The sequence below is a fragment of the Argiope bruennichi genome, chromosome 3 (assembly GCF_947563725.1).
Source record: "Argiope bruennichi chromosome 3, qqArgBrue1.1, whole genome shotgun sequence".
NCBI classification, from domain to species: domain Eukaryota; kingdom Metazoa; phylum Arthropoda; class Arachnida; order Araneae; family Araneidae; genus Argiope; species Argiope bruennichi.
The window spans coordinates 122,504,130-122,520,947 of record NC_079153.1 but is presented as its reverse complement, the minus strand read 5'-3'; positions in this window follow the sequence as shown (position 1 = coordinate 122,520,947).

Genomic DNA, 16,818 nt, shown 5'->3' with positions numbered 1-16,818 from the left:
TTGCACGAATAATGGATATATAGAAGGGAAAATAATATCGAGGAAAGAGTAAAATTAGTTGCGAACTTAATAATACTTTATAATTTAGGTAAGAAAATTGTATTATGACAGAAACTGAAATTTAAATTATGTGTTTTTGTTGTTCAGGCGGGATATGCATTGAATTAATAGTCAACTCTCATTTTATAAAACTTTGATTTCAACAAAATAATAACGAATAAATCAAAGTCCGTAAGTAATTTTCCCATTATTTAACTTAAATAAATTTTGAAAAGAAAGTTATTCAGATTAATAAAGAAAAATTAGGACAGAACATTGTGTTAGTTTTTATCAGATTTTTATTTTACAAGTGTATATATATCCACTCCAGAAATTGCCATAATTCATTGGTGCTACGATGATAATTTTAATTCTCAAGATACTTCAGAAATATTTTTAGCAGCATTTATTGCATGTTATGCTAGCCTGAATAATCATTGAATTTTAATTATTTTTCAGGATTGGCCCAGTAGCTTCCTGTTTCATGACCTTGAATACAAGTGCACTTTTTCAACCGATTTCAGCAGATGCTTTTTAAAATAATTCAGTTATTTCTTCGAGCGCGGTCTCTAAGGCGGCATCTCCCCGTTAGTGTCCCAGTGATAAACAAGGCTTAGCAGATGGCGCTAAAACTTGGCCCCCGAAATGTCATCCAGTTTACTAAACCTATTATGAAGAGTACTCCAGACACTTTTAAATGAAGAATAAAGTGATTTTAGTGATAAGGATAATTATACAGAAGAGTTTTTCGATGAAAGTTCGCATTCAACTGATTTTGATATATATGTTCAAACATAATTAATTTTTCTAATGATAATGGATTTTGAAAAAAAATTATAAAATATATTAATATACCAAGACATACATATACAAAATTTATAGTTTGACTTTTACACTAATTCCTAACCTGTATATTTAAAATGCCCTAGAAAACCGTGCTATGAAAATCACACAAGCCAATAAAAAAAGGGCCAATTTTACCCATTGTCATTTTTTTTTATTTTTCATATAATTGTAGAATTTTACATTATATTGAATTCTATATACCTTCATATACTGTAAAAATAAATATGATTTAAAAAGTAAAAAGTAATATGCTTTTTCAAGAATATTATTTATTGTAACATGTAATTTGAGAAGAAAATGTATGTTCCAACGCATTTACTTTTTTTAATGATAATATATTTTGGGAAATTTCTAAAACATATCTATATGTCAAGAAAAATATCTGCAAAATACATTGGCAGTTTTTCATACTAATACATTCATTAGAAAATTTAATTTGAGTGTAAATGAAATGCGGTCTCGTAGACCGCACCTCCCCAGTGAAGTTCTAAAATTTCACCTCCCCAGTTAAGGGTTAAAAACTAAGTTCTGAACTATAAAAATAACAAGTGAATTGCAAAAGCCTAAAAATACGTTAAATATTAAAAACGACTGTTAAGGAAATAGGTATGGACGTCACAATACCTATTGAATTTTAAACACCTGAGGATTCTTTATTGTAGTTTATAACTATTTAATTGCGTGACATAAAACTGCAGTATCACTTTTAACACTAGTATTGCAAATTAGTACCATATATAATATATATCATTAACATCATCATTCTTCTTTTTTCTTCAGAAATCAATTCCGTTGTTATCTGACCAATTTATATTTGAAATCATGTTACTTTTATTCAAGTACATTCATTATAACTGACACTTTACGTTTTTAATTATGACCAATCTGAATGTTAAAATAAATACTGCTTTTGAGGTACTTGGGATATGTTTTTATTAAATAAAAAAATGCTAATTTAATCGAAAGAAGCAATCAGTTTGAAAGTCACTGGTAACCTTTTTTCATCTTTCATAAATAAATACTTTTACTAAGGAAAAAAATAACAAATGTGATAAATAATAAAAATTCTTTAAAAAATTGGTTTTGACTAGAGATATTAATATTGTAGTTTAAATTAACTTTAAATTTTACATTTAGTTTTAAATTTACGCAAATAAATGACTTAAAGTACATTGTATGTCTTTAAAAAACATGTTATGAATATTATCCCAATCAAAATCGGATCAAAAACTAACATATGATAAGCTTGCCATCTAAGATGACACAATAGTTGATGATAATATTAAAATCTCTGGAATACTACATAAAGACTATTTAATATAAATTCAAATCAATTTTTAACAATAGACAAAGTTTAGAACGATGTTTTTTATATTATTACGAATCTTTATTACTATTTCTCTAGATATGGTAGTTCAAGGATGGAAAGGTAATCCTATAAGACTATTAATGAATCCCAAAGCAAAGATCTCGGATCTTGTCAATTATTTGGCGACAAAAATAAAAATACTGGAAATGCGAGAATTATGGTCCTATCTCTCTTAGAGCAAGATATCTGGATAATCCCCCGTGATATCATGCGCTGTCTGGAAATTATATAAATCCGGGGAGCTCAAACGAGTTAATTCCTTAGTATTTATGTTAGCAATGTGAGCTGTAGACGCCGAACACCATTCATAGTTACTATTATTATTTCATTAGCTATTTGCTGCCAACTTGAAGAATTAAATAATACAATTTTTCCTCAAGTTCTTTTTCTTTGTGCATAGCTCAGTTGAGTTTTTGTTATCTATAATTTGCCTCTTCAGATATATCCGAGGAATAAAACCTCGTTTTCCATCGTTCAGCTTACTGAAGTGCATTTACCGTACACCATCTAGCGATTTTCGTAATTATATTTAACACGTTGAATAAGTTAATGAGTTTCAAATATTTATTCAAAATATATCGTAAGATTCAATGCTGAATCCTTATAGAAATGTTTTTGGTGAACCATTAGGAATCTTTGGAATAATATAATTAGATACAGCTTTGTAAAATGGCTAAGAAAAATGCACATTTTTCACAGCTGGGTTCACAGCATAATTGATATGTTAAATTCGAATTAATATTCAATTATAGGATTTCTTAAAATAATTATATCAACGATCTATTCTTTATAATAAGATGAAAATGTCAGAAAGTCTTGTTATTAAGATTAGGAAGAAAATTCTTTTTTTTTACTATCATTCCTACTTGTTTGGCTAAAATTCATGGATAAATCTAATTGATAATAAACTTAATACAGAGAAAGGTCACAGCGACTTTATGTATATAAGTTATGTTACACATGTAATTCTAAGCAACCGTATTGAACTCGGCTAATTATTGAACTGATATTTCAAAGAAAAAAAAAATTGCCAATTTCCCAAATCGCAAAAATTAAATAATTATTTAACAAACAGGAAATTAATCGAAACTTTGCCGTTTTCCAGCAATAAGTTTGAAGCAAATTTTTCCAGAAGATTCTAAATTGTACCAAATATTTTTATACCATTCTGAAAATTCAAACTTTTATAATTGAAAATATTAAAATTATTATAAATGTTTCATTTTGTGCAATTTTCCCTTTAATTTTTTTAATTTAATAAATAATTGAATAGATTCAAACGATTATCAAATAAGAAAATGTATAATTATTCTGTTGCTAAGCATCGATGAGATTTTGATCTATTTTACCTATATTTTTGATATTTTTCTTTTATTCTATAAATACTTCTGGAAATATTTTTATCGGTCTTAAAGCGTAATATGTATAATATTTATTTTTTGAATGAGAAGAATACGTGTGATGAATTGTTCCCAGAACAAATAAGCAGTAATGTAGAAGAACACTAAAAGTTTAAAAACAGACGATTGAAAATTTATGGCATGAGTAACTAATTGATCTGCTTTATTGATAATGAGAATTTTAGCTATATCTCTCAAAATCGTCTCGTTCAGTTGATATTCTAATTTTAATTTTATAAAATATTAATATTGTATAAGAATTTTGTGCATTATAATATTATAAAAGAATTTTATGCATTATAATATTATAAAAGAATTTTGTGCTTTATAATATCATAAAATAATTTTGTGCATTAATATACAGTGTCTCACAAAAGTGATGGGACACTTGTGCTTTACAAAAGGAAACTGTAATAAAATAAATAAATAAACATGTACAAAAAATTTTTGGGTGTGTTTCATATTTAAAGTTAGTAACAATTATTACATAACATACATTTTATCAAAATATTAAAATATTAATTTAATAAAAATACAATTGTTTAGAACGGAGCAAAAAATGGCTCACATAAGTGATGGGACACTTACTTTTCCATCAAATATTTATCCAAAAATTTTACTTTTTAAAAGGTTTTAATTTGTTGGATTTCATTTGGATTTGTTGGATTTTAATTTGTTGGATTTCCTTTTACTTTTAAAACACGATTTAATCTTCTTGGGGTGGATTCCACTAATTTTTTTGTGATTTCTGGAGTAATTTTACTCCATTCTTCTTGAAGCACCGATTTTAATTGTTGTTTTGAAGAAATGGTGTGTTTGCGAATTCTTGATTCCAATTCTTGCCAAATATTCTCTATGGGATTTAAGTCTGGTGATTGTGGTGGTGTTTTTATTATTTCAGGACAGTTATACAGCAGCCAGAGTCTGACGTTCAAAGCAGTGTGCTTGGGGTCATTGTCCTGGTAGAATTTAAAATCGTTATGAAGGTTCAATTTTCGTGCTGAAGATTTCAAATTTTGCTTTAAAATGTCAATATACTTGTACTGATCCATTATACTGTCAATAAAAACAAGATTACCAACTCCAGCGAACGACATACACCCCCATACCATAATTCCCCCTCCACCATGTTTTACTGTTGGCATCAAGTTCTGTTTGTGAAATTCTTCCCTGGGTTTTCTCCACACCAAGATTCTACCGTCAGAACCAAATATATTAAATTTACTCTCATTAGCAAATATAACTTTATTCCAGTTATCAGAATTCTTATTTATGTTGAATTTTGCGAAAGCTAGTCCTAGATTTCTATTCTTTTCACTTACGAAGAATTTTTTCCTGGCTACTCTACCGTGATATCCAGCAGATCGAATTACCCTTCTAATAGTCTCAGGATTAACAATTATTCCATATAATACTAGTAAATCAGCAGCAAATTTAGGTGCTCTCTTTCTAGGATTTTTTTTAATATTTCGAACGATAATTCGCTTTATTCCTTTGGATAGCTTTGATGGTCGGCCAGGTCTTCTTTTATCCTGAATAATATGATTCTTTTTATATCGTTTAATGATATTGAAAACTGTTGAATGACTTAAGTTAACTGTTTCAGCAGTTTTTCTAATAGATTTTCCACATTCAATATGCAAATTAATAACTAATTTTCGAATTTCAGGCGAAGTTTCTTTCCGTTTAGCATTCATGGCTGCACAGAGCTAAAAAACACAAAAATTCCAAAACAAACTGGAGAGAAATACTGCAGACGATTTTATAAATTATTTCCAATTGCTTTTGAGTAAAAATAAAACCCCTAAAAATATTTTTATTGCTTATTTCAGACAATTTTTGTTGCATATCTAATGGTGTCCCATCACTTATGTGAGCTATTTTTTGCTTCGTTCTAAACAATTGTATTTTTATTAATATTTTAATATTTTGATAAAATGTATGTTATGTAATAATTGTTACGAAATTTAAGTATGAAACACACCCACAAAAAATTTGTACATGTTTTTTTAATTTATTTTATTACAGTTTCCTTTTGTAAGGCACAAGTGTCCCATCACTTTTGTGAGACAAATCCTGTCGATACTGCTACGTTCAGTGGTGGCGGGGTGGTCGGCTGTACGCAACAACAACAACAACTTTTGTGAGACACTGTAACATAAACATATTTTTATACAAAAACTATTTTTGTGTTGAAAGTATTTGACATAAAACATTTTAATTCTGAACATCGTAGGATATAAAACAACCATATAAAATAATTCTGTTAAGGAAATCTGAAAAATAACTGAATTAACTAGAGAAAATATAACACGTTTCTACTTATTATATTGTTCAATTTCTAATTACTTTTCGAATAGAATCAGGGATTATCGTTACATCCTTGAAATAAAAAATAATTTTATTTTATCAAAAGATTTCTTTTTCATGAATGTATCTGAATATCTATCTGAGCAGAAGAAATATTTTTTAAATCGTTTGCATTTAATTTTTATTTTTATAAAAATATTTTAAACAATGGATTTGCTAATACTCAAGCCAAAATAGATAAATAAACATGAAAACGGAATATTTTTCATAAGTGATAGAATAATTAAAGAAAAATAATTGTTTTCTCCTAAAATGCTGAAATCCAATTATGATTGTTATCATTTAGCATTTCAGTTCAATTATAAACAATGGAATAGTATTTTGATTTTTCTTTCAAAAAGACTGATTAAAAAAGTTAATCGAATTTTTCCGCATTTCTGCTTTTCCATTACATCTCGGAACGATATCATATTTCATTTCTAAATGAAACAGATTTTAATATTCATCAAACGATTATAATTCGAAAATGATAATGGAAGAAAATATGTTCTATTATTCAAATTATTATTGTACAATCAGTGGTAAAATGATGCAGAAATTGGATTCGAAATCTTTTTAAGAGAAATATAATGGTGCATTGGATTGAAGAAAGCTACTCAACAACATGATAAAATATTAAATACACATAATATGCAAAGGCTTACTTTTCTTTTAAAGCAAATTAAACTCCAGGTACTTAATTTGTTTCCATTATTATTATTATGGAATGTAGAAAAAAAATGAGTTATGAATTATTCAAAAATGAATAATGTTAAAACAATTTGATGGCAATTTCTTTCCAACGATGATATGTTTCAATAATTGTTTTAATGAATTCAAAACATCGTTTTCCTTGCAGGAATTCAGAATTATACAAGAAACGAAATTCATTTTGCTGAATACTTTTAATGCTACATTATGAAAGGCTGAATAAAGAATTAAAAACAAATTATTTAATGAAATGTTTTCATTTAAAATAAAACAGCATAAAAGGCTACGGCAAATTAATATATATAAAGAAGACAAATACTTCTGAATTAAAGAAACTTCAAGGGATTAAATTCTAAAAAATACAATTTAATTTTTTATACGGACCCCATACAAAACAATTTCTAATGAATAAACTTTTTAATTTACAGTATATGTCTACGAGCAATATTTAAGGAATAAAAGCCGCGGTCAAGGTTTTTGAGACACCCTGTATATACCATATATTATATTCCTATTATTTCGTGTTAAAAAACCTATCATAATCTACTCAAAAATGTTTTTAAATACTTTATATGATATAAAATTCTGGAAATTTAATTCAAGAAATGAAATTCATATTTTAATTATAGATAGCTTGGAATTATAGAGTATATGATTAATTTAATTAAGTTCTGTATTTTTCAATAATTATCAAACAATATTATATAGATTTCTTCTCAACCAGACCTTTTATTTTCCCCGAAATTATGCATTCATTTGAAATTCCTTTTTTAATAATGAAAGATTTGCTTTTTAATAAAATACAGCACTTTTATAATTGATATTTTTGATATTTATATTGATTTATTTTATATTTTTATTGTAATCCTTCGGAGCATTAAGAATATGCCACATAAGGGAAATCAGTTTGAGATGTTGCCACTAAAAACTTTAATCATTCATTTCAGCCTGCAATAATGATTTCAGTGTTTAATGCCATATGAACATTTAATTCAGTTAGCTCTAAATTCATCAACATAAAAATACGAAACTATTTCTACATCTTTATTACCACAATAAACACATTCTTTCTGAATATAGTAAATAATAACTGGGAAAAATTAAAATTTCTGTAATTCATTCATCAATAAAATTCTGATTCTCTTTAATTTTTTGTTCTAGAAATGATAAATTATTGATATATAAATAGTTTGTAAAACAAATTCGCACATTTAGTCGCATATGTAAATAAATATATATTTGTTGATATTTACTTCATTGACACTGGCTAAATAATTATGTTGGTCACTAACTATCTCTAAGTATGAAATAACAAACAAAAAGTAGAATTGTAACAAGTTACAAGTTACCCCCATTGTAACAAGTTACTAAATGGGGCTGAAATATATTGGAGATAGTACAGAAATATGATAATTTTTTTTATATTTAATTCAGAAGCTCAACACGAACATGACAAAAAAGCTTATGGATAAATGAATTTTGTTACAATTGTGTCTTTCACGTAGACGTCACTGTAAACAGTTGAATACAGTACGAAATATATATATATATATATATATATATATATATATATATATATATATATATATATATATATATATATATATATAATAAACTAAAAAAAAGGGGGTTTTAATGTTTTAAATATAATATAAAATTTCATAATCTTAATTTTTGGAAAGGGATAAGAGTATTTTTTGTATTATAAAAGTTACGTGAAGAGCCACAATGCAGAAAATATAAATTCTACTTTTTAAACAAGAAATACATAATGATAGGTTTTTAAACAAAACGAATACATTAGATAATAAATAAATTAAAACATTCTTTCCATCAAACTTTTCGTAGCAGTGTCTTTCAGAAAATGTCTCTAATTTATATATTGAGAAAATTCATTATTTGACTCAATCTAAACTTTCAGGTATATAAAAATCTGTACTGTAATCTTGCAATTTCACAAACGCGATCCAAGCAAAATTCTTATTGTGCCGAGACCTCGGAGCGAAAAAATTGAAATCAATTTTAGAGGGGGAAATTAGATTGTATTTGAAAAGCAGTAGCGAAAGTTTCAATAGAATGTATGATTGTCCCTTATACTTTTCTCAGGAGAATCCCAATTTCATAGAATATGAATTTCAGAATTTAAAAATCTCATTCCCTATTTTATCAACTTATAATTAAGAATTTAAGTAAGCGAATGCTCTCGAGTGGAAGAAATTAATTTTCTGAGAGATTACGTGAGTAAATTTTTAATTATGTCATAGGAATGCTTATATTAAGTAAATTCCCGGAAGATGAAAATTGAATTGAAAAATCCAGTGATTCATTTATTGGAATTTTAGCATAAAGTATATTTTTATATAAAAATTTTAAGACTGTTAATTTTTATTATCAACTTAAGCAGCTGCGCTTATTAAACGATAAATCGGTATACGTTCCTTTTCCATATTTTTTACAAGACGCGAACATTGCTTTCAAAAAGAATCTCTTTCGCCATTACCACTTGTCGCAAATGATGAGCAAAACAAGAGCAAAAATGATGTGACATATCTTTAACCTGCCATTTGTATCTCGGCGACAGAATATTTCTAACATTTCATTTCCTCAAGTGATCCCTATTGGGAATTCCGAAAGCTAGCCAATTGATTAAGTTAATTCATCCTGTTAGGAAGATAGATGGGAAATACAGGATATTGCTTTCTGTCCCGGAGTAAACATTTATGAAGCGGCTTGCTGAAACACAGAAATCCTGGATTAACAAAACACTCAGCGTTCTTTGTACCTCGGGGGATATTTTGAGACTTAAATTTATGGCAAATAGGCAAAACAAATGCCTAAGTTGAAGTATGTCTTCGAAAACATAACAAAAGAATGAAGGCTCTCTGGTAAGAACATGTTTGTCTATTTAAATGCGGGATTAAATTACTTTAATGCGTAATGTCAAATTCTTGTTTAGATGCTAGTCTTGTTTAGATGCTAATTCAATGAATACTAAAGTTCATCATACAATTGAACTGAAAATAATTGTAGAGGATTATATCCTTATCATTGATGTTATAAATTGATTTATTTAAAATTTATTAAGTGAGAAATAATTATAATATAAAAGTATTTGCCCGAAACGGAAGTTTTTTTTAAAAAAAATAATTATTTAATTCCAACTAATTAAAATTTATATAAATGAATTTGTTGTAACTAAAGAATTTATCTTAAATGTTTATTAGCATTTTAACTGCTGTCATCGAATACCATACCTCATAATATATATTAATTTATGCTCTCTAAAAAAACCCAACAAATTTATTTTCAATCAGTCGTTTATGTCCCGAATACGCACAGGGCTCTTTAAATATAAGTTGTTTTTATTGCATAATTGCTGAAAATTAAATAGTAATTTTTTAATTTTAAATAGTAAGTAAACGAAAAGTCTCTATCAATATTTCATAAAATTCTGCAGACCTACTACACTGCTTGGCTCTATCTTTTTAGACAAGAATTAAATAGATCATTTGGAATGGGTACCATCTCTAATTTGCTTCAAAAATTTATGTTAGAGTTATTTCATAGTTCTTTAGCATCGATTCATGTGTTCCGTTTGAAAAAGAGGACATCTTTTCCACAGTTAAACACTTCTTGATTTGAACTATATTTTGTAATTCTATTTTTCTCATTCTCCGGCATCTCAGCCTCTTCTCCTAGCTCACATTTTGAAAATGGATCATTTGTCTGTTAGAACGAGGCTGTTTTTCTCCTGTGGTGAAAGCTTATAAGCTAGTAAACAGCTACGCTACTCGAACTTTTGCTTTTGTATTGTGGTCATGTTACTGAGCTGTGAACTACAAGGTCACAGGTTCTATCCTCGCTCATCGCAAATTCGCTATACACCCCACAACGCTGGCACTGATTATCTAATTTCGATAGAATACTTTTCAAATACAAATATTAAGTAAGAATGCTGAGTATCCAGATATTGCCAATTATAAAATTTGGTAGTCGACCTTCTTTCTTTTTAACGTTCTCTCTGTTCGTATTTACAGAAAAACTATGTTCTGAAGAGCAGAAATTTGTAATGCAATGAACGTCTGTTATGAATCCATGTCGCCAATGACGAATCAAGATTTTTGAATCCAAGGTCTATATCAACAGAATCTTAGAGGATACATTACTATTATTAAAGAAGCAAGAGCAACATGGCTTCCTCTTGTACATCCTAAATCCGTGAAACAACTTTTCCACTTCCTATCAATATTATGAAGAGAAAAAGGGAAACCAATCACAAAGATCTCTACAATGAAAAAATAAATGGTTGGCTCAAAACAACAACGGATAAAGCCCTGAGACAATTGTAGCAAATTTCAATGCATTGGATTTACTAATACTGTAACGTACCAGAGCTGGTAAGAAATTTTACAATGAACAACGGAAGTGGTCTCCTCAAACCTTTCTCGCATATTCTCCAATAAGGATCTTATACATCTCGTCCTATAGAAAATTATGTATTTTGGGTAAGACCGCAAATGCCTTACAGAGCATTGATGAACAATAGTCACGAAATATAGATTTTTTTGCATTATTCTAGCATTTTTATTGAATCTGTTGTGCGGATATGTTTTTAGATACTTTTTTCCTAACAAAGGAAATCAAATCAATTTAAATATTAGTTGTTGTCGCAAGATTACATACCGAATTTCATTGATTTAAGCCATTTTGTATATATGCATGCTAAACTACAGATCGACACACCATCAACGCTTTAATAGATTTTGCTCAAAATTTGATAAAAATCTAAATTATAGACCAGTCTATTTGTCAAATTTTGACTATCTAGTTCTTTACGTTTGGTAATTTTCCATTTTATTAGTACTTGAACAGCAAGACAGTCGTCCTCTGAATGAATAATACTTAAAATTTAATAAAAATCAATATATTTTATGAAAAGCCCATGTGCCAAATTTCAATCAAGCTCAAAAAGTTTGGTCTATATTGTTCACAGACAGATAGTCAGACATAACGTCGAAAATGTATTTTTCGAACTCAGGAATCTAGAATTCGAATTATTTGAGGATTAATATTTTTCTCTATACTACTTATACGATAAAGTAAAAAAATATACATTTTTTTATCTGAAAAAAATTTATCCTGTTTATGAGGGGTTAAATTATTAAAATAACGAAAAAATACTGTAAAAAAAAGTAGTTGGCGGGTTTTCTTTTTAATGCTAAACTCTCAAAAGAAATAATTTTGAAAAAAAGGCATTAATAGCATGAAAAAAAAAGTTATTAGAATAGAATGAGATTTTGAACTTTTTTTTTTGATAATTAGGGATATTTTATTTAGTTTTGCAGCTTTAACTGGTTTCTTGAATTTTTTTTGTCCTATTTATGCATTTTTTCACATTAGACATTAAGTGATTTTGAAGATTAGATGAAACTATAATGAATTCTAGGATAAAACAATTTGAAGTTCTTTTCCACTTTAATCTGAGGTTCGTTTGTTTTTTCGGAGAAATAGATTTTTACTAATTGAACTTTTAAATGGTGATTACAATATCATTTTTTAAAAATCCTTATTTGCATATTGGCATGGGAAGTTCGTCTAAGCAAGATCTGCAAACGAATGGGAAAATAATTTACAAATAATTATCAGAAGTGCTATAGCTCTGTAAGCTCAATAAGTTAATTTAGTCAAAATAGGGGTGAGAGGCAAGATGGAAAAGAGAAAAAAAAGGTGTTTTTTTTACATTTAACAATTAGATGAACGGATCATATGCTCACTTAGGAGGCGTAAAATATCTGGATAACTCATAATATTGGCGTAAAAAGATATTATTTTACAATAAAATACTTTGAAGTAATATTTTATTTACTATAAGGGGCCTACACATTAAATAGGAGGAATAAATAAAAGATTTATGTTCTTAAAATTTCTAATTCACTTTTTTACTAAATAATAATATTTTTTTTAAGTTGAAACATTTTTTGTTGAATATTTTGACATTGACAATGTTAGATAATCTCGGTAAGATTTAATGATATTATACAAAACATTTTTCATGTTACCTGAAAGCATTTTAACCTCTTAAATTAGCCATATGAGCAATCAGTAAGCTATTTTGAGTTAAAATAGTATGGTGAGAAATAACAAGATGCTGACATATGCTTGAAAAAAAAAACTGATCAAAAAAGTATTTAATGGGAGGGAGAAAATCAAAGCGAAAGAATGAAGAAGAATCCCGGAAATGCACTCATCCTGCCGCTCCTCACTCCTTAGGGAGGTAGAATCTTCGACAAGTGATAGTCTCGGAATACTGCAACAGATAATTATTTATAGATAAAAAATGAAGGTAAATGATTATAACATTTTTCCATTTATATTTAATTTGTTTTTTTTTATACTACTCGAGCTCTTTCAACTAAATATAGTTATAAAAATAGTCAAACTTTTCCTAAAATCTATTCGAATAAAGTATACACACTGTATTCAAATTTGATTCAGTGACCGCCATATTTAAAAAAAGTGCATTTTGAAATTTCATTCTTATGTAGTCTTAATTTTTGCATGCAGTTATTGCGGTTGTCGCAGCCACATTTTCTTTGAATCTTCTGAGCTGCCTTAGTGAGATTTAGAAGGCTCATTTGAATTATTTTAGCTAGTTTTGATGTATTGTCTTAGAATCTATAGACATTTCATACAATGACTACTACTCACTATTATCGTCAAGGGACCTTAATTCTTTTACTAACATGAAAAGATCTTGAAAACCTTTCAACTCGTTCACTATCTGCTAATAAATGCACCATATATTTGAAATATTTTTGTCTGTTAGATGTTTCTTGATTGTATGTATTCTTTGCTGATAATTCTACGATAACTCCTCAAAATTTCAAACTGCTTAAATTGCTTCAAAGATTTGAAGAAAAAAAAATTCAGTTATTGTCATCAAGTGTCCACTTTGTGTAATAGATCGCTAGAACTTACTCCTTTTCATCCTTTTTTTTTCTATTCCTTAGATTAACCATTGGACCTGGTGGGCGACTGCAGAATATTATTGATTTATAAAAACCTGCGACAACTTTTATTGAGGCATTTATTCAGATAATTTGATAAAAAATTCATAAATGTGAAATGAATGAATATAGCAACAAAATATCATTGCATTCCATTTCCTTTTAACACTTTTTTAATCAAAAAAGTAATGAATATTTAATGTATATATATGAATTTATAAATTATAACTAGTATGATTAATAACTAAATAAAAAAAGCAGATAATTAATCAAACTGTTTTTTTCTAAGACGTTTCTGAATTTTGAATATATAAATGCGTTTGTAACAAAAAATAAATTAATTAATGTACAAAGAATTCGAAAAATGTCGTCTGCTGAATTAAAACAAAAAATAGTATGTATGTGCAGCATTTGAGTGAAAACGCATTATATATGTATACACTTGAAACAAATAATGTATTCAATTATAATCATTAGTGGGTGGATAGAAATGGGACTTTAAAAACAATGCATAAGAAATTAAAAAGAAGAAAATGATGAGAAACGCAGATTCTTCAATATATTAAACTTCAAGATAATGGGGTTTATTTAAAAAAAATTCTTTAATTAAAAATGTCATTAAAATAACATGGCGATTTTAATCGATGTGTATTTAAATATTTTCTTATAAAAAGTTTTTTTATTAAGATTTATAAAAAAGAATACTTATTCTAAATTATTTCTATATATATAATATGGAAAGAGCAAAAATGAGTATTCTTTTTGGAACCTTTCTATATAGTTATCCAAAAATTAAAGGAATAAATATAAAGATTTAAGAAATATAATAATCTATTAGAGCAAATTAAAATAGCGTTTATTTAATTCCATATGCATTTTATTAAACGCTTCTCTCTTGACTGAAATCTGATTGGCTTCTTACATATTAAAGTCGATCACTTTGATACATACATTCATTGTTCGACATTCAAAACAACAGAATTTCAATTATTTTAAACTGTAAGTGTCTTTATTTTCTCTTCGCCTTGAAATTAAATTCCATCAAAAATGAATTGGACTCCAGTGAAATGAATGTTAACTGAGAATCTCACAATCAGTTTCAAATTTTGTGAGATAATTTAATTTAGTTTAAATGATGAGCGAACTATAGTCGAAAGAATTGATGAATGGATGAAACGTGCTAGCTTTACACTGGAACGTCATGAAATTACTATTTTAACTGTACGTTTAATGCAGATAAATGACGATGAAAAAGTACTGAACTAAAACGTGCTTCTTTCGAAGAATGGCAATTATTTTATAGACGAAGCGGATAGCGTCGATTAAAGTCACAGTTTAGTTGCAACATTGTCACAAAGTAAAAGGAAATAGAAAATAATTTATGTATTTATAAAATGAAAAGAATTAGCAATTTCACATAATTTTAAAAAAATTTCTTCAGTTCCCATTTTTATTAAATTTGAACTTTTATCCAGTCCTCTATAACAAAATAAAAACATATAAAAGCTGTAAAAATTAATTTTGTTTCCATTAACAATGTTTATAATAATCAGTGTGAAATTTATATTTCTAATATCCTACTGGGGTTCTGTTGTCCGTTCTGATAGTATATTATTGAAGTTCTCCATTCCTTATTAAAACAAAAGTTTCACATTAAGTTCTCTACTGCTTTGTGTTATCTTAGACTATTTTCTTTGCAATGAAAAAAAATAAATTCGTTCTTTTATCTAATGAATTTTTATTAATTTGCAATATACAGAGTGATTTAAAAGGATGGTGAAATATTAAAAGGCGGTAATACACAAAAGTCCGACCAAAAATCATAATGAGCCTTATAGGAGATAAAATGCGCATAGTGGTTAAGTTAATGGGGCTAACAAAAACACAAATGTATCACAGAAATATATATTTTAAACTTTCACATTATGGCATGAATATTAGATCATGATCATTTCAAATCTTTTTCAATGATATATCAGCCAATTTTACCTCAGGTCATGTGGAAACGTAGGAGAGATGGAGATTCTCGATTATAACATTGAGTGACAAATTATACTTTAATATGCAACGAATTAGAATTCCCGATACATTTGGTTTCTTGCATGAGTCGACACCAGTGGGTGCAATTCTTACAAAGAGGGGTTATGCAGATTCCTCTGAGGTTCACTTTACTTAACCCTAAGAGAAAAAATGGTACGTTCATAATTTTTGTTACATATTAGTATATTCATTCTCATTCTCATCTCCAGTGATATGTTTGCACTACCTTTTTTCATCGTCAAATCAGCAAATTATTGTGAAATTTTCTGGGTTAGATTTGTGCTGCCGCCTCTTAATGCTTTGGCAATCATGTATACACATAAAATTAAATTCATTCTGATTTGAACTCTAGATATATGATGATTCATTCATCCATTGTGGAGAGCAAATTCCGGATAACCTATACATAAATCATGTGAGATCTCAAAGTTAAGAGAATCTATAGTCTTGACTGTTGAAAGCATTTGGCCTTAAAGCATTTTAATGAAGCATATATTAGAAACATACTTTGCCAAAAGAAAAAGGTACAGATTTGCAGTGTAAATTTTGTATAATCGAAATTTCATGGCTTGATAAATACACTCATATTCATAAATTAAGGGTAATACCAGATCCAGCAAATAAAGGTTTAGAAACAAGACAAACGTGACTTATTTATATAGCTCATTTATTAAATAAAAGATAAAGAACAAAAAAGATTATGTATGTGAAGCACCATTCATAAAAACTACAATTTTTTGCTCCTCGGAGCAATTACAAAAAATATATCCCTTACAAAAATTAACTTCACATGAGTGGTAAGATGGTTCATGCATTATACCAGACGATGAAATACAGCTCGAAGAATGCATCTGTACGCTGAGTATCAAATGATCGAGGTATTTTGGGGAAGATTACTCCATTCTGCAAGCAATGCTCTCTGTATATGTAGGAGGTGATTGACAAGCTGTAATGATTCAGGCCACACAGTAATGATTAAGTTCTCTGGAAGTTATATCATATGCAGTGTTTCAATAATAAGCTTCGTATGTTGAAAAACAAAAATAATTTTTAATAA